Source organism: Arachis ipaensis, chromosome B7 (genome assembly GCF_059453495.1).
Source record: "Arachis ipaensis isolate K30076 ecotype BB chromosome B7, ASM5945349v1, whole genome shotgun sequence".
Lineage (NCBI taxonomy): Eukaryota > Viridiplantae > Streptophyta > Magnoliopsida > Fabales > Fabaceae > Arachis > Arachis ipaensis.
Genome location: NC_142442.1, coordinates 46,838,992 through 46,858,630, shown reverse-complemented (window position 1 = coordinate 46,858,630; position 19,639 = coordinate 46,838,992). Strand labels below are relative to the sequence as shown.

Genomic DNA, 19,639 nt, shown 5'->3' with positions numbered 1-19,639 from the left:
GTTAGTAAATTAAAATTAGTGAAGCAGTAAAATGTGGGTTAAAGTAAGTGGCATAAAGAAAATATTCCACGTAACAAGGATTCACAATTATGACTAGAAATAACTCATTGCCGAACAAGGAAAACAGGGTGATGTTGATTCAAAGAGATATAAAGAAAGCAAGAATTGGAATCAGAATATCACAGATGCAGTTTATAAACCAGGAAATCAAAGAGGATAAGAAAGTTTGCCATAGCATTCATGAAACAGTTTGGTTAAAGCAGAGGACAACAGAGTTCAGATTGCCAAAGCAAAACATGAATGAAAACAATTCACAAAAAATTTGGGCAGCATTCCGGCTAAAATTGGATTGTCCCAGAAAATAAACAGCAAACAAGGCAGTTCATATGAATTAAAAAGTCAAGCTGCAGGTACATATATATAATATAAACATGAAAATTCAATGTAAAGAGTAGCAATATACAAGAAATACAGCATATGAACAAGATTACAGCAACAACAGATTTGCAAATATGATAAAATAGAAGCAAAAACAGTGCAAATAAACAGACCTAGAGCCACTAACCACAGCCTAATCTACCTAACAACCTAAAATCCACTACAACATGCAAGACTATCTATCCTAATTATGAACAGAAACGGAAAAAAATAAGAAGAACTACGAACGGATAAAAGGGTTTGCGTGTTGCGGAACCTGGAAGGCGGAAGAAGGAGAGTAGGCAGGAAGGTGGTTGGGTGGTGGTGATGGTGGCGTCCGGTGGTTGGCATGGCGGGCACGGCGGTTGCTGCTGTTAGGGGGTAGGGGCTTTGGGAAGGGTAATGGGTGAAATAGGGGAGGGGTTGGATAGGGGAGAGGGGGGGTGGCTGATAAACCACTATTTTATGGTTTATATTGTGTTTAATTATGTGGTTTTATCATGATCCTTACCCACTTATTCATTAAATTAGCATGCATATTAGATTTCTTTCCGGAATTTATTACATGTTTGAAAACTGCTTCCTAGAGACTTTAATTATTAAATTTTAATTCTCCTTTATTCCATTCGATGCCGTGATCTGTGTGTTAAGTGTTTCAGATTTTATAGGGCATGAATGAGTTGGAGTTGGGAAGGAAGCTAGCAAAAAATGGAAGAAACACAAGAATTTGAGGAGATAACCAGCAAGAAGTGACGCGGTCGCATGGCTCACGCGACCGCGCGAAGGAGAGCAAATCGCAGCGACGTGGCCGCATGGCTCACGCGGCCACGCGGATTGGAAAGCCCAAGCGACGCGGTAGCGTGGACGACGCGAATGCGTGGCGAGGAAAAGCGCAAGTGACGTGTCCGCATGGATGACGCGATCGCGTGACATGTGCGATCTGCATAATCTGCAGAATTCGCTGGGGGCAATTTTGGACCCTATTTCGACCCGGTTCTCAGCCCGGAACAGCAGACTAGAGTCAGAGAATATGCAGAAACAAAAAGACATTCATTCAGAAACAGTTTGAGATCTAGTTTTTACTCTCTTAGGTTTTTCTCTCTAGGTTTTAGAATTTTTAATTTCCAATTGATCTTAGCATTGAAACATTGAGAAGAGTTATTTCCTCATCAAGACTTCGTCATTCTAGTTCGTTTTCTCAACTTGGTTTTATTCTTCCATGTTTTTTGTTTTGTTCAATTTTGTCATTCAGATACTTTTATGATTATTTAATGCAAGGATTATTTCTTTTTAATTCAATTTCGATTCCAATAATCATGTCTTCTTTTAATTCCCTTTCATGTGCTATGGATTTATTATTTACAATGCGTGAGTAGTTTCTTTACTTGATGGGGAGTTGATTAAAAGGAACTCTTGAGTTGGAAGGATTGAAGGAAAAATTTGTAATTGGGTTAAATGTTGGATTGCTATCCTGTCACCAACACCAATCCCTTTGAACTAAGTGGGTTGCAACTTGTGAACAGATCTGGCATTTCAACTTGTTTGACTTTCCCTTACCTAGTAAAGGATAACCAAACAGAACAACCATTAATTATAAATTAATCTTACAATCACTCCATCAATAGTAGAAATTCTAACCAATCAACTCCCAGTCAAGGCTTTTACTCATATTAATTAAATTTCCTCAATTTAAATTCCAATTTACTTAACTCAACTTCTTTGAACATCTGATTAATAAGATAGCACACTTTTCTGCAACTCGTTGGGAGACGACCTGGGACTTAAAACTCCCAGTAATTTTTTAATTCAAACTCTCTGTGACATACTTCTAAATTGATAGGCAGATTTTCGGTGAGTTAAGAACTATACTTGCAACGTAACTATTTTAATAATTTTTAATTCACCAGCTTCTGCGTCTCATCAATTTTTGGCGCCGTTGCCGGGGAGTTGCAATAGAGTGCTAATTTTATTAATTAGAATTTATTTATTTGCATTTTATTTTATTTTGCTGCTATGAGCTGCATGTTTCTTCCGTCAAATGACGCGTTCACTTCCTGATCCACGCTTGCTAATATTCGATCCTGAAATTGAAAGGACAATTTCACGAATAAGGCGAGAACAGCGTCGGTTAGCCCGCTCTGAGGGCAGATCTGAAAGTGAATCTGAGGAAGAAACCAGCCCCCGTTCTACTGATTCGGTTGTTTTACGTGCAGAAAACATGGCAGCTAGGAGAGTTACCATCCAGGAGGAAGGAGCCCCTGATTTTACAATGCAACCGTTTCAAGTGCATCATCCAGCGGTAGCTACAGATTTTGAAATAAAGACGGCACTGCTAAATTTGATGCCCAAGTTTCATGTTCTACCTGCTCAAGAGCCTATCAAGCACTTGAGAGATTTCCAGGCAGCCTGTTCTACTGTCAGGCGTGATGGCACTGATAAAACTTCAATTTTGCTGAAAGCTTTCCCGTTTTCTCTTGAGGGAAAGGCAAGGGAGTGGTACTACACTCAACCTCTGGCCAATGTATCCAACTGGGATACACTCAGAAAGGAGTTTCTGGAGAAATTCTTTCCATCAGAAGTCACTGATAAACTGAGGAAGGATATTTCCACAATTGTTCAGGATGACAATGAAACTCTCTTTGAATACTGGGAGCGCTTCAATAATCTTCTGGAAGCATGCCCCCATCACATGATTGACAAGATCGTGCTACTCAGCTATATTACACAGGGTATGAGGCCCCAAGATAAGACCACACTGGAAAGTGCCAGCAATGGGTCTATGAAGAAGTACAAGACCACTGATGAAGCTTGGCAATTGATCAGTGATTTAGCTGAATCTACTAGGAACCACAGACAGAAGCAAGGCCGTTCAAAAGCCGTTGCAGAAGTATCTTCTAGCAGAGAGACTGCTGCTCTAACTCAGAGTATATGTGAGATGACCAACTTGCTGAAGCAAATGCAGTTGAATCAACAAGCTCAGCAAGCTCAACCTCCTCCACCGCAGCAAAACCAACAACTAGTCCCACAAAGAATTTGTGGAATCTGTGCTGATTATAGCCATTACACTGATGAATGCCCGCAGCTCCAACAAGAAGACAACATGGTGGCATCCACCCACAACTTCTATGACCGCCCCAACCAAGGGTACAATCAAAGTAGAAATAATAACCATGGATGGCAGGACAATTCAAACCAGAATTAGAGGGACAACAATAACAGCGGAGGCAGAGATAATCAGGGAAATCAGAGGTGGAACAATAATAACAACAGGCAGCAAAATCAACCTTACAGAGCACCTCACCTGAGGCAGAACCAAGGACCATAGAACAATCAGCAGCAGACCTCTCAATTTACTCATTCTTCGTTATCTTCTAATGAAGATCTACTACAATCTTTTGAGAAAAGATAACAGACCATGGAAAACAACATCATGAATAGTATTAATGCCAGTCTGAATGGTCTCACCTCTACTCTGCAAGCTTTTTTGACACAGTTTGGATCAGCACAAAATTCCAGTAACCAACCTTCAAGCACCACTGGAATTCCCTCTCAACCATTACCCAATCCAAAGGGAGGCATTAATGCCATCACCCTGAGGTCCGGAACCACACTGCAGGAGAGGAATCAGGAGGAACCAAGCTCACCAGAATACGCCTCAGCTGAAGAGGTGGTAGAAATCGAAGATGTTGAAGAGGAAGAGGATATACAGGACATAGCTGAAGAAAAGATAACTCAACCACAGAAGGAAGCACCAAAAGGCGCAGACACCACAGAAAACACTACTCCTATTCCATTTCCACAACTTGCAAGGAAGCCCAGGAAGCAGCTGGAACCCGATCCTAAAATGGTAGAGATATTCAAAAAGGTTGAGGTAACTGTTCCCCTTTTTGATGTTATTCAGCAGGTACCTAAATATGCAAAGTTTCTAAAAGACTTATGTATCCATAAAGACAAAATTAATGAATTAGAAACTATTCCTTTAGGTAGTTCTATATTTGCTTTAATGGGAGGATTACCTGAAAAATGTAGTGATCCAGGTCCTTGCATAGTTAGTTGTACTATTGGTGGTGTAGTAATTTATGATTGCATGTGTGATTTAGGAGCATGTGTCAGTATAATGCCTTTGTCTATATATGATGTTTTGAGGCTCCCTCCCTTAAAAAGGTCGGCAGCTCGTTTTGTGTTAGCAGATAAAAGCATTATTACAGTGGCTGGAGTTGCTGAAGATGTTTTGGTGAACATTAAAGGGCTCACATTTCCCACTAATTTTTATATCTTGGAGATGCCCCACAATGATTCAGATAAGCCATCATCAATCCTACTTGGAAGACCATTGCTGAAGACATCAAAATTCAAATTGGATGCTTTTTCAAGAACATACTCCTTTGAAATAGATGGCCGCATAGTAATCTTCAATATGAATGGAGTCATTGACAACCCCCCAGAAGATCGTTTTATCTTCCAGTGTGATGTCATAGACGAAAGTGTGGCTGAATTTCAAAAGGAAGAGTTTGAAGAGAGGCACACTGGACAAGGTCCAAGTGTGGGGACCCTCTTAACTGACAATGGGGGCACTTCGCCATTTTCACAAGCCCCAGATAATCCAGAGCCCACCCATGATCAAAAGTTAGAATTGAAACCTCTCCCTTCACATCTCAAATATGCTTATCTTGAGGATGAGCAGAAGCTTCCGGTTATTATTGCAAGGGAACTGACTTCTCAACAAGAAGAGCAGTTACTTGATATACTGAGGAAGCATAAGAAGGCAATTGGGTGGAGTTTGGCAGACATAGTGGGAATCAACCCTCAAGTATGCAAGCATAGAATATTTTTAGAAGAGGGAGCAAGACCTGTCCGTCAACCACAAAGAAGATTGAATCCCACCATCTTGGAAGTTGTCAAAAAGGAAGTAACCAGACTATTGGAAGCAGGTATCATATATCCCATTTCAGACAGTGAATGGGTAAGCCCAGTACAAGTGGTGCCCAAGAAATCTGGAGTCACTACAGTGAAGAGTGAGCATGGAGAGCTCATAGCAACTAGAGTTCAGAATGCTTGGAGAGTCTGCATTGATTACAGGCGTCTCAACCAAGCTACCCGTAAGGATCACTACCCACTTCCATTCATTGATCAAATGCTGGATCGCCTGTCAGGTAAATCACATTATTGCTTTTTAGATGGTTACACAGGTTATTTCCAGATTCATATAGCTCCTGAGGATCAGGAAAAGACTACTTTTACATGTCCTTTTGGGACTTATGCTTATAAGAGAATGCCCTTTGGCTTGTGCAATGCACCAGCTACCTTCCAAAGGTGCATGATGAGTCCTTTCTCTGATCTTATTGAGGACTGTATGGAAGTTTTTATGGACGATTTTAGCGCTTATGATGATTCTTTTAGCCTTTGCTTAGAGGGATTATCTAGAGTATTAGATAGATGTGTTAATACAAACCTTGTATTGAATTTCGAAAAATGCCACTTTATGGTAAAACAAGGGATTGTATTAGGACATGTGGTATCTAATAATGGCATTTCTGTAGACCCAGCAAAGTTGAATGTTATTTCTAGTTTACCTTACCCCTCTTCTGTGAGGGAAGTCCGTTCGTTCCTTGGCCATGCAGGTTTCTACAGGAGATTTATTAAGGACTTTAGTAAAGTGGCACTTCCCTTATCCAGATTACTGCAGAAGGATATTGAGTTCGAGTATAGTGAGGATTGCAAACAAGCGTTTGATAAGCTGAAGACTGCTCTAACTCAAGCCCCAATTGTGAGAGGACCAGACTGGAGCCAGCCGTTTGAAATCATGTGCGATGCTTCCAACCATGCAGTAGGAGCAGCGCTGGCTCAGCGTGAAGGTAAGGATCCTTTTGTTATTGCCTATGCATCTAAGACTTTAGACACTGCCCAGTCCAATTATACTACTACTGAGAAAGAGCTTCTTGCTATTGTTTTTGCTCTGGATAAATTCTGAGCTTATTTACTTGGTACTAGAGTAGTAGTGTATTCAGACCATGCAGCTCTAAAGTATCTATTAGCTAAAAAGGAATCCAAACCAAGACTTATACGTTGGATACTACTGTTACAAGAATTTGATTTAGAAATAAAGGATAGGAGTGGTAATCAGAATTTAGTAGCAGACCACTTGAGTCGCCTTGAACATATTAAGGATGATTCTACTCCTATAGATGATAATTTTCCTTTTGACAACCTGCAAGCAGTATCCGAGGTAGTCCCTTGGTATGCACCTGTCGCTAATTATTTAGTTAGCCGCACATTTCCTCCACATTTTTCTAAACATCAAAGAGACAAGCTGAAAAGCGAGTCTAAATATTATATATGGGATGACCCATATTTATGGAGATGTGGCACTGACCAGATAATTAGACGTTGTGTGTCTCAATCAGAATTCCAGTTCATTTTAGAGGTCTGTCACTCATCTGAGAGTGGAGGACATTTTGGCCCTCAAAGAACAGCTAGAAAGATCTTAGACTGCGGATTCTGGTGGCCTACTCTTTTTAGAGACGCTGCTGAGTTTTGTAAATCTTGCCCCCCATGCCAGAAATTTGGTAAAATATCCAGGAGGGATGAGATGCCTCAACAATATATGCTCTTTTGTGAAATTTTTATTGTTTGGGGCATTGACTTCATGGGTCCATTTCCAAATTCTAATGGATATTTTTATATATTGTTAGCTGTGGATTATGTTTCCAAATGGGTGGAAGCAATTCCTACCCGCACTGATGATGCTAACACTGTTGTTTCCTTTGTGAGAAACCATATTATATGTCGCTTTGGATCACCACGAGCGATCGTGAGCGATCAAGGCACCCATTTTTGTAACAGGAGACTAACAGGATTGATGAAGAAGCATGGGATAATCCATAAAGTTGCAACAGCTTACCATCCCCAAACTAATGGGCAAGCCAAGGTGTCAAATAGAGAAATTAAGCGTATCTTACAAAAGATAGTAAAGCCTCATAGAAAAGACTGGAGCACCAGGCTACAAGATGCACTGTTGGCATACAGAATAGCATACAAGACACCCATTGGGATGAGCCCCTTCCGCTTGGTTTACGGAAAAGCTTGTCATCTCCCAGTTGAAATAGAACACAGAGCCTTCTGGGCAGTTAAGGAGTGCAAGATGGGAATTGAGAATGCTGGAGTTGAAAGAAAGTTGCAACTGCAGGAACTGGAGAACCTTCGCCTAGAAGCTTATGAGAATTCCAGAATTTACAAGGAAAAGATGAAAGCTGTGCATGATCAAAACATCAAGAAGAAAGAGTTCCAACATGGAGATTTTGTCCTCCTTTACAAATCTCGACTAAAGCTCATGCCCAGTAAGTTGAGATTAAAATGGGAAGGTCCATACAGAGTAGAGAAGGCTGAACCGTACGGAGTTTATCACCTAAGCCATCCTTCAAGCTCTGAACTTATTAAGGTTAATGGACAACGCCTGAAGCTGTACCATGGTGAGAAGGTGCAGAAAAATAAGGAGCTTGAGATCTTCCGCTTGGAAGATCCCCACATCGCAGCAGATTGAGCTAGTGGAGCGTCCAACTTACGGACGTTAAAGCAAAGTGCTTGGTGGGAGACAACCCACCGCAGTATGATCATTCTTTTCATCACTTTTAGGTTTTCTTCTTTAATAACTCTTCTCTTTATTAGTGCTTTCGTGCTCTTTCATTTACATGTCTTTATATTTCCTTAAAAAAAAAAGGGTTTTTCGCCACACGACACGATCGCATCAGCGATGCGTCCGTGTCGCAAGGGCGGTGGAGAAAAAAAATAAATGAACAAAGAGTCCGGCTGGAGCGTGGCTGGAGGCGTGCCAATGGCACAAATCGACCCACGCGATTGTGTCCCTGACGCATTCGCGTCGCATGGGAATCATGGCCTCCCACGCGACCGTGTGCCCCACGCGGCCGCGTGCCCTGAGTTTTCGACATAAAAGGGTGCACAGTAACATTCTGTGCGAGAGTGATGCTGGATTGGTGCTGGAAGCACAATCCTTGTCATGCGACCGCATCGCCGACGCGGCCGCGTCACCCATTTTATAACGCACACTCACACGATCGCGTGACCCACGCGATCGCGTCACCCAATTTGGCAATTAAATTATTTTGAACAGAGAGTTGTGCTGGTGCGAGGCCGCACTCGCGCCAGACGCATAACATGGGTCACACGACCGCGTGACCGACGCGATCGCATCACTACACTGGAAACGCGCCCACGCGAACGCGTGCCCCATGCGGCCGCGTCGCATGCACCGCACAGCTCAACCTAAATTGCCAGATTATCTTATCTTTCTCTCTTCCAAATCCTAATTTTCCTTTTCTCTCCTTATTCCTTCTTTCCCCCTTCCCCTTTCTATCTCACCTTTCACTCTCTATCTCTCTCACCACCATTAACAAGGTTTTACTTTCTTCTTCCTTCTTCTCTTTCCCATCATTCTTATTATATTATATATATTATTATTTTTTTTCTTTTATTTTTCTTTTCATTTTTTTATATATATTTTTTTCTTCTTCTTTCCCTTTTTACATGGTGCTAGAAACTTTTTGGAGTCATCATCCCTCATTATATGCCTGTGGATTATTGCAAATTGTTTGATATTTATTTTTTTTCTCCTATTTAAGGGATTGCTTGCATATTCATCTTCATATTTTTTATACCCTATTCACCATGCATGCTATGTGTTTGTGAAAAAGCTCATATGGCATTATGCACTTCTCTATGCTATACTATTCAATGCTTGCTTTTCACAACTTTTCCTTACTATTATATTAATTGAATTTTATTGTCAATACAAACATTTTGGCTTGTTACAAAGTATTGCTTGGTCTATGCTACTCATGCCCTTTTCTGGCATGCCAATAAACGCCTTGCATCTAGTTGTCTTTGTATGCACCAGTTATTTTCCACTGTTGGCTTTTCATATGCACTCGAGAGCATGTGTTAATGTCATCTACATTTTGCTGTGCATCATTCACCCTATTTTCTATTTCCTTCCTTGCTGTATATCTCTTTAAATTTAATTTTCTTTCTCTTCCCTTCTTTCAGGATGGCCACCAAGAAAGGAAAGGAGAAAGCAACTTCCAAACCACCAGCAAGAAGAGGAACTAAAAGAGCATTAGTGGCAGAGCCTTCTTCAACTGCAGTCAAGCCCTCAACAAAACGAGTTAAGAGGATAATAAAGGTTGATGAAAAGGAGAAAGCCTTTCCAGCAAAGGACGCTGCGCGATTTTCCAATCGCTACTGTGAGCAGATGTTCCCTATCCTGGCAGAAAGGAACTATAACAATGAATACCTTCTTATCCTCCCGTCCAATATTGCCACCTTTGTTGAGCCGCAAATTGAGCGAAGACAATGGGGTTTCCTACGAAAACAGCCAAGGCAGGTCAATCTTTCTTGGGTAGTTGAATTCTACTCCAACTTCTACATGCCGACCCTGCAGTCTGTTTATGTCCGGCAGAAGCAAGTTTCCATCACAGAAGAGGCCATTCAGCAAGCTCTGAGTCTTCCCCCTATTCCAGCAGGAATGGACGCTTTTCAAGAAGCCGCCCTTCAGCACCAGAGATACCAATTTGACTGGGACTCCGTTCTCGGAATCATCGCAGCACCTGGCAGCCGTTGGATCTACGGATACCACCGTACCCGCCCTAAGGGAATCTTGGCTTCAGCACTTACCTTGGAAGCTCGCGTATGGGCACAGATCATGTCCTATTATGTCTTTCCGAGCACTTATGAGTCCTCTTTCACTGCGGACATGGCTGTTCTACTATGGTGCATCCTTACAGACCAACCTCTGAATCTCGCAAGACATATCCGGAATGCTATGGAACACGTACAAATTACGGACAACTTACCTTTCCCCGCCTTGGTCTCAGATCTTGTCTCAGTAGCCGGAGTCTCCTACAGAGCTGGGGACACCAAAGCCGTGCTTCCAAGGGATGATCAGTATGTCCCTAACGGGAAATACCTCAGACTCTCAGCAGCCACTACAAGCCTTCCTACTGCTCCAATTGAAGATAATCCTTCTTCAACACCACAAGCATCTACAACTGAGAAATTGCTCCAGCAGATAATCGAATGGTTGGATCGGCAAGAACAGAAAGCAAAGATGAGAGAGCGCCGTAATGAGCGCCGATTCAAACACCTCAAGGAGCTACTCAAGGCACACTTCAAGGACTCAGATACCCCAGATTCCACTTCCTTTACTAGCACAGAGAGCCATGACGGTCCCGATGATGGAGATACTGCTACCAGCCCACCCCTGTTCCTAACAGATGGCACCGAGGACGGTGCAAAGCCTTAAGTGTGGGGAGGTCGGTCAGTACCTGACTTCCGGAGGTAATTTCTCTTCTCTAGCACCAATAATTAGGATATTTTAGTTATATTTTCTTTCCTTTATAGAATAGAATAAATTGCATAGGTTAGGATAGTTGCATGCATGTTCTACTTGATTGAAAAGACAATAAGTTTCTTTTAAAAATCTATCTTTGGAACAAAAATTTCACTAATTTTTCAAAAATTTTTATGATAAATTTGCTTGAGCTGTATTTGGAACATAATATTTGAGCTAAAGAACACACAACCTGTGAAAGATTTGAGCCTTTATATATGGTTACATTATTTAACCATAATTATTTCATTCTTGTGTGTTTACTTCTCTATGATTGTAATCTATATTTTGTTTTATCTTATATGTCCAATATTTATTATATTCACATGCTTGCACATGATTGAGGCCATTATTTGTTATTAACTCACTTATCCCAAATAAGCCTACCTTTTACATCACCTTTGTTAGCCCCTTGAGCTTTTAACCCCCTCTTGTTCTATAACCACATTACTAGCCTTAAGCAGAAAAACAAATTAAAAATCCCAAGTGAATCTTTGGTTAGCTTAAGATAGAAATTGTGTATCAACTAAAGTGTGGGAACATTGGGTAATAAGGGAATGTATTTAATTTATTTGAATATTGGGAATTTGGAAACCTACTCATGAAAAGAAAAACCAAATTAGAAAATAATGAAGAATCTATGTGCATTGATACGTTATGTTTGCTTTTATGAATTAAAAAAAATAAAAAATATAAAAAAATAAAAATTATATATATATATATATATATATATATATATATATATATATATATATAAAATAAATAAGGGGACAAAAATTACCCCAATGTTAATGTTAATCAATGCACATGTGATAAAGTAAAAAGAAAATTTTGGTACATGAGTATGGGAATCATACAAAAGTGGGAATTATGGGTAGCTAGGTATGATTTTAAACTTGTATAAAGTATGTATATGTTAGGTGAGATCTTAGACTAATCAAAGATTCGCTTTGTTAGCTAACTTAGCCTTATATATATATATATATATATATATATATATATATATATATATATATACATCCTTACCTTTACCTTAGCCCCATTACAACCTTGAAAAGACCTCATGATGTTTGCATTGGTATATTAACTGTTGTTGATTGGTTAGGAGAAGAACAAAAGTTAGAAAGCATGATTAGAGAAGGATAGAGTGATCACCCTATACACTAGAGATTAGAGCGTACATACATTATCAGTGAGGGTTCAATACTTGAATTTTCATGTTCCCTGCTTTCATGAGCTATCTTCTTGCACTTTTATCCATTTTATTGTATAATGATAGAATTAGTGGAATTTGATTTGTAATTGTTTTGAAGAGCTTATTTACTTTTGATCGAGTGGGCAAGAACCATATAGTTGCATTTATATATATATATATATAGGTTTGCATTGCATTTCATAAGTTTCTACATGTTCATACTTATTTCCTTATCTCCTTCAATTAAGCATGAGAACATGCTAATGTTTAAGTGTGGGGAGGTTGATAAACCACTATTTATGGTTTATATTGTGTTTAATTATGTGGTTTTATCATGATCCTTACCCACTAATTCATTAAATTAGCATGCATATTAGATTTCTTTCCGGAATTTATTACATGTTTGAAAACTGCTTCCTAGAGACTTTAATTATTAAATTTTAATTCTCTTTTATTCCATTCGATGTCGTGATCTGTGTGTTAAGTGTTTCAGATTGTATAGGGCATGAATGAGTTGGAGATTGGGAAGGAAGCTAGCAAAAATGGAAGAAACACAAGAATTTGAGGAGATAACCAGCGAGAAGCGACGCGGTCGTATGGCTCACGCGACCGCGCGAAGGAGAGCAAATTGCAGCGACGCGGCCGCATGGCTCACGCGGCCGCGCGGATTGGAAAGCCCAAGCGACGCGGTAGCGTGGACGACGCGAACGCGTGGCGAGGAAAAGCGCAAGTGACGCGTCCGCATGGATGACGCGATCGCGTGACATGTGCAATCTGCATAATCTGCAAAATTCGCTGGGGGCAATTTTGGACCCTATTTTGACCCAGTTCTCGGCCCGGAACAGCAGACTAGAGTCAGAGAATATGCAGAAACAAAAAGACATTCATTCAGAAACAGTTTGAGATCTAGTTTTTACTCTCTTAGGTTTTTCTCTCTAGGTTTTAGAATTTTTAATTTCCAATTGATCTTAGCATTGGAACATTGAGAAGAGTTATTTCCTCATCAAGTCTTCGTCATTCTAGTTCGTTTTCTCAACTTGGTTTTATTCTTCCATGTTCTTTGTCTTGTTCAATTTTGTCATTCAGATACTTTTATGATTATTTAATGCAAGGATTATTTCTTTTTAATTCAATTTCGATTCCAATAATCATGTCTTCTTTTAATTCCCTTTCATGTGCTATGGATTTATTATTTACAATGCGTGAGTAGTTTCTTTACTTGATGGGGAGTTGATTAAAAGGAACTCTTGAGTTGGAAGGATTGAAGGAAAAATTTGTAATTGGGTTAAATGTTGGATTGCTATCCTGTCACCAATGTCAATCCTTTTGAACTAAGTGGGTTGCAACTTGTGAACAGATCTGGCATTCCAACTTGTTTGACTTTCCCTTACCTAGTAAAGAATAACCAAACAGAACAACCATTAATTATAAATTAATCTTACAATCACTCCATCAATAGTAGAAATTCCAACCAATCAACTCCCAGTCAAGGCTTTTACTCATATTAATTAAATTTCCTCAATTTAAATTCCAATTTACTTAACTCAACTTCATTGAACATCTGATTAATAAGATAGCACACTTTTCTGCAACTCGTTGGGAGACGACCTGGGACTTAAAACTCCCAGTAATTTTTAATTCAAACTCTCTGTAACATACTTCTAAATTGATAGGCAGATTTTTGGTGAGTTAAGAACTATACTTACAACGTAACCATTTTAATAATTTTTAATTCACCAGCTTCTGCATCTCATCAGTGGCGCGGCTGGGATGGCCGGCGGTGGTGGGTGGTGGTTCACGGAGGTCAGTGGCGGGAAGGGGGTAGAGCAGTAAGAAAGAAGAAGAAAGAAGGGGAGGGGAAGGAAGGGTGTAGGTGGTGGTGGCGTCTGGGGGCGGTGGTGTCAGGCGGTGGTCGGGGCGGCGGCAATGTTGGCTGGGTGGTGGTTGAGAGTAGAAGAAAAAAAGAGGGAGAAGAGGGTTGGGGGCTACGCGACTGATAGGGTTCGCGTGGCTAGGGGGTTATATTTTCAAATCCACCGATCGCGTGGGGGACGCGGTCGCGTGGTGGGGGTGATAATGGGGTGACGCGATCGCGTGTGTCGCGCGATCACATGAAAGGGGTGGAAGAGGGGATGACGCGATCGCGTGGGTCACGCGATCGCGTCACTGGAAATTGTGCTAAACGCACGACTCCAGCACCATTTCAGCGTAACTCTCTGTCTCCTTCTGGGGTGATGTGCAATCCATGCGACGCGATCGCGTCGCTCACGCGGTCGCGTGGGATTGGTATTGTGCAAGTGACGCGATCGCGTGGGGCATGCGATCGCGTGGGCCAATTTATGCAAAATGCACAAGGGCCGCACGATTCCAGCCTAACTTTCTGGACGTTGGATATTTACGCCGATCTCCAGGTCACGCGATCGCGTAGATGACGCGGTCGCGTGGAAAGTGTAGTTCGCCATTTGACGCGATCGCATGGATGATGCGGTCGCATCGCGCATCCCTTTTTTTTTTTAATATGTATGATAAATGCAGAATGCAATGATTAACATGAATGCTATGCATGATTCCAGGTTCAATGAAGTAAAATGAAAAGGAAATAAAAATGAAAGCAATTAACAAGAAATAAATTGAAAAAGGAGCGACCATACCATGGTGGGTTGTCTCCCACCTAGCACTTTTAGTTAAAGTCCTTAAGTTGGACATTGGAGGAGCTTTCTGCTAGGGCGGCTTATGTTTAAATTCGTCCAAAAATCTCCATCAGTGCTTGGAACGCCAATAGCCTCCGGGGTCCCAAACTAGGCATGTAAAGCTTCTGAGCAGCTTCAAACAGATTGTTAGGCTCCCGGGGTGACAAACGTCAGAATAAACTCCAGGATCCCAAGCCTTGCTTTTAAATCCGCCTCCGTCTTGATCTACATGTCTCCATCCGGGCGGTTTAAAGAGTAGAATCTCACCATGGTGACTAAACGTTCTCTGTGATCCATGCAATTGAGCATGATACCAATCCGTGTACTTCGAGGTGAAGCGTGGAACCTTATTGAACCTTGTGCACCAACTCTGAGTACGAGCCATTTTCCTCTTACTCTTAAAGCCGCAAAGAGCTCTAAGCTGGCCATCTGTTTCAAGCAAACCATATTCAAGTGAATAAGTAAAGTTATAGGTTAAGGATTGTACCCACTTGAAGCTTGTATTAGGTGGTAATGGCCTTGGGATAGGTGTTTTCGGTGGTTCTGTAAGTTCTACTCCCTTGTGCTCTTCTGTGAATTCCTTCACTTCCTTGCAAGGTTCTACAATTGTATCTGTGTCCTGGTCAAAGTCTTCTATGTCTTCCTCATCACTTGAGTCATAGATTGGAGGTTGAGAGAAATCTACCTCCGCATCGTCTTTGTATTCACTTGGGGAAGATTCTTCGACCTCAGAGAATTCACTTGCGGATGCCAGTTCATTACTAAGAGAATTTTACTTGTGACTATCATCATCAAGGGAATTTGTGTCCTGGGTTATTCCGTCTGATTCTTCATAAACAACTTGCCTTGGAGATTGTACAATATCCTCCTTAGCATCAACTGTAGCATCATTGACGGAGTTCTCCTCAGTTCTGGATTCCCATGGAGGTTCAGCATCTCCTAGATCTTCAACCAACTCTTCTTCTTGAACAATGACAGCTTCTTCTACTTGTTCTAATACAAATTTGTGCTCTGTCTTGTCCACTGGAGTTTTCAATATCTCCTTCATGCTACGCTCTTCATTAGATTGTTCACATAGGGCTGTGGCTGATCCTTGTGTATTTGAGCGCCTAGAAACCCATTGAATTATTGCTTGCTCCAGTTGTCGAATGGTTGTTTGAAGTTTATTTACTGTTTCCTTTAGGCGAACCTCTGCTTCTCGGGTTGCCGGATTTGGACATGATACATAGGAAAGTGGTGGTGATTGGGAGTGATTGGATTGGTACTGGGGTAAGGAAGGATCATACGGTGGCGAATGGTGAAGAGAAGCTTGTGAATGTGGTGGTTCGAGGTTATGTTGAAAGGATGGTCTATAGGCACGGGGTGGGGCTTGTTGGTAGTTACAAGGTTGTCCACCATATCTTTCAGCTGGGTATGCATGGTAGAATGGTCCTTGTCCATGATATCTCGGAGGGTGTTGTTGCCTAAAGGGTTGATTAGATCCTCTTGGCTCCATCCATCCTTGATTGGTCTGACCTTGATGCATATTCCTGCTATAACTTCTATTTCCTTCAACAAAGTTAGAACCAAACTCAAAGCGAGAGGGGTGAGAATTCATGGTAGCAAATGAAAAATAAAAAGGAAAAACAGAAATAAGTAAAAGAAAAATATTAACAATAACCAATAATAAGGCACACGTTAGCAGTTCCCCGGCAACGGCGCCATTTTGACGTTAAGGATTTTTGCCAGTAAAGAAGTTCATAAAAACAGTCGCGTTGTAGATATAGTCTCTAAACCGACAGAAATCCCTTCGTACAAACGTTTTGGGTGTCACAAGTAACAAACCCCTTTAAAAATTGTTAACCGAGTATTTAAACCTCGGGTCGTCTTCTCAAGGAATTGCGAGGAAGTATGTTCTTATTATTGGCTATAAAGGTTATAATCGGGGTTTAGAAGGTGAGAAGCTAGTGATTTAAATGACAAGTAAAGTAAACGGCAATTAAAATAAAACTGTAAAGCAAACTTTTGGCAAGGCAAGAGAAATTGGAAGTCCAACTTAATTATCTCTCTTAACAATAATGAAAGTTGAATCTAAATTCCACTTAGTTAACCTTTAAAGTGAAGGTAAATCAAGGGACTAATTAATTTGACCTTTGAATCCTATTTATTTCCTAAGAAAAAGTTGGGATTACTGAAGTTCAGTTCAATTAGCAAGATAACGATTATCAATTATGTTGAGTTTGATAACTGTTGAGTTACTAATTTCTTAACCAGGACCAAAAGGGGAAAAAGTAAATTGCTGGAATAAAAATATCCTTAGATGGAAGCCAATAGTAACATGAATTAAAAAGAACAATCATAAAATGAAAATACCTCAAATATCATTAATTCAAATAATAATCTGTAACATGGAATAATTCATAAATTCAATTATAAAAGTAAATAATCAACTCAAGTGCTGGAATAAATAAAAGTGAAAGGGAAGCTAAAACAAAGAAACATAAAACCTGGATTGAGAGTCACTCTTACAAACTAAGAGAACTCCTAAATCCTAAGAGAGAGAGGAGAGAACCTCTCTCAAGACTAAATCTAAATCATGGGAAGTAACAAAAATGCAAGCTCTCCCTTGAATGGATGCATTCCTACACTTTATAGCCTCTAATCTGTGTGTTCTGTACTTGGATCTGGGCCAAAAGGGCTTCAAAAATCGCTGGGGGCATATTCTGTGAATTCTAATACGTGGCCTCTGTCACACGTCAACGTGGGTCACGCGGTCGCGTCATTCGGAGCATTTCCTTGCCACGCGGTCGCGTCAGTCACGCGTCCGCGTCGTATGCGTTCTACTTAAGGCGCGCGGTCGCGTCAGTCATGCGGCCACGTCGCTGCTTCTTCGCTTCTGGCACGCGATCGCGTCGTCCATACGATCGCGTGGATACCAGTTTTTGCAAAACTCCATTTCGCACTTTCCTTCCATTTTTGTACGTTTCCTTTTCCATCCTTTAAGTCATTCTGCCTTAGAAAATCTGAAACTACTCAACACACTAATCACGGCATCGAATAGAAATAAAGGTAATTAAAATAATTAATTTTAAAGCTTAGGAAACATGTTTTTCACATACATCACATAATAAGGAAGGGAAAGTAAAACCATGCAATTAATATGAATAAGTGGGTGAAGGATTGAATAAATCACTCAAACTAAGCACAAAATAACTCATGAAATATGGGTTTATCAGGTGTTTTTGTGTCGAGAAAAACCTGAGACAAAACATTTAGAGTCACGGCTAGGTGGTGCGCGGAATTACACTTCGCACAACTGAACTAGCAAGTGCACTGGGTCGTCCAAGTAATACCTGAGTGAGTCAGGACCGATCCCATCAGGATTGTTAGCTTGAATCAAGCTGTAGTTATTTTGTGGATCTTCGTCAGGAGGATAGAAAAGTTGTTTGTTTGTTTAAAGCGCATAAAAGTAAAATAAAGATAACGTTACTCAATTGAAGGTGAATGTAATGATTAGAAGATAGTTAAAGCTTTAGAGATGCTTTATTCTTCTGGATTAATTCGGTCCCACTGTCTACGCCAACTGTGAATAATTTCTTCTATGGCAGGCTGTATGTGATCAATGCCATTCTTGAGAGGTCACTGATTCTCCTCTAGGCTGAACACCAGGGTTAGTGTGCATCCAATCTGAAACAGGGTGAAGCTCCTACATTCTATTCCCCTTGATAATCCTATTCAAAACGCCACAGACAAGGTCAAATCTTCCAGATCAAAGAATGTTGTGCCTTTGGTTCTAGCCTTTACTACAAAGACCCTAATCTCCCCATACCTCGGCTGAACTGGTGTCGCGACAAGTCCCCAACGAAGTCGTGGATTAGCCGTCTAAGAGATGTATAATCAAGCTAGTGGTTCATTGATATCTGATGAAAGACGCTCGCTGAACCCATGTAGAATAGAGATAACCTTGTGCTGGTTCAACTCGTTCATAAGTTTTAAGAACGAAGATACATCTTAGAATAGAGAATCAAACACGAATTGAGATAGAACAATAATACTTTTATTAATCCATGAAACTCATTAGAGCTCCTCCCCTTAACCTAGGAGGTTTAGTGGCTCATACTGTACATAGAACAATGTAAAAATATGTAAAGTCGTGGAAGAAGATCCTAAACAAGGGTGATCTTCTCTTATATATACTAACCTAATGACTAAGGATTATAGAAATATGATAAACTAGTCTATTGGTGCAAAAATCTACTTCTAAGGCTCACTTGGTGAGTGTTTGGGCTGAGCAAGAGAATAAGCCACTTGCTAGGACTTCCTAGAGGCGTTGAACGCTGGCTAGGGCCCCTCTTTTGAGCATTGGACGCTGGTCACCTCCTTGTGGGCGTTGGACGCCAGGACTGAGGTAGATGGCTGGCGTTGAATGCCAGTTTTGGACCTTCCATTCTGAAGTAAAGTATGTACTATTATATATTTCTGGAAAGCCCTAGATGTTATATTTCAATACCATTAAGAGCGTGCCATTTGGACTTGTGTAGCTCCGGAAAAGCTCTTTCAAGTGCACAGAGGTCAGATCCTAACAGCATCTGCAGTGCTTTCTCTACCTTTGAATCAGACTTTTGCTCCAGCTCCTCAATTTCAGCCAGAAAATACCTAAAATTTCATAAAAACACAAAAACTCAAATTAGAATCCAAAATTATGAATTTTGCACTAAAACCTATGAAAACTTGATAAAACTTAAATAAAACATAATAAAAACTATATGAAAATGATGTCAAAAAGCGTATAAAATATCCGCTCATCACAACATCAAACTTTAACTGTTACTTGTCCCCCAAGCAACTAAAAATAAAGTTGGATAAAAAGAAGAGTAGGAAACAATAAATCTCAGAGTTTTCAATGAAGCTCAGTTTCAATTAGATGAGCGGGATTTAGTAGCTTTTTGCTTCTGA

The 19,639-nt window shown here is 40.6% G+C and overlaps 1 non-coding gene across 1 annotated transcript; it reads right to left on the bottom strand.

The window, feature by feature from the left end:
* Positions 1-3,004: 3,004 nt before the first annotated feature.
* On the bottom strand, positions 3,005-3,112 carry LOC148551037 (small nucleolar RNA R71). The gene has a single exon (XR_015893131.1). It is a non-coding gene; the product is annotated as a small nucleolar RNA R71 (small nucleolar RNA).
* Positions 3,113-19,639: the final 16,527 nt, after the last annotated feature.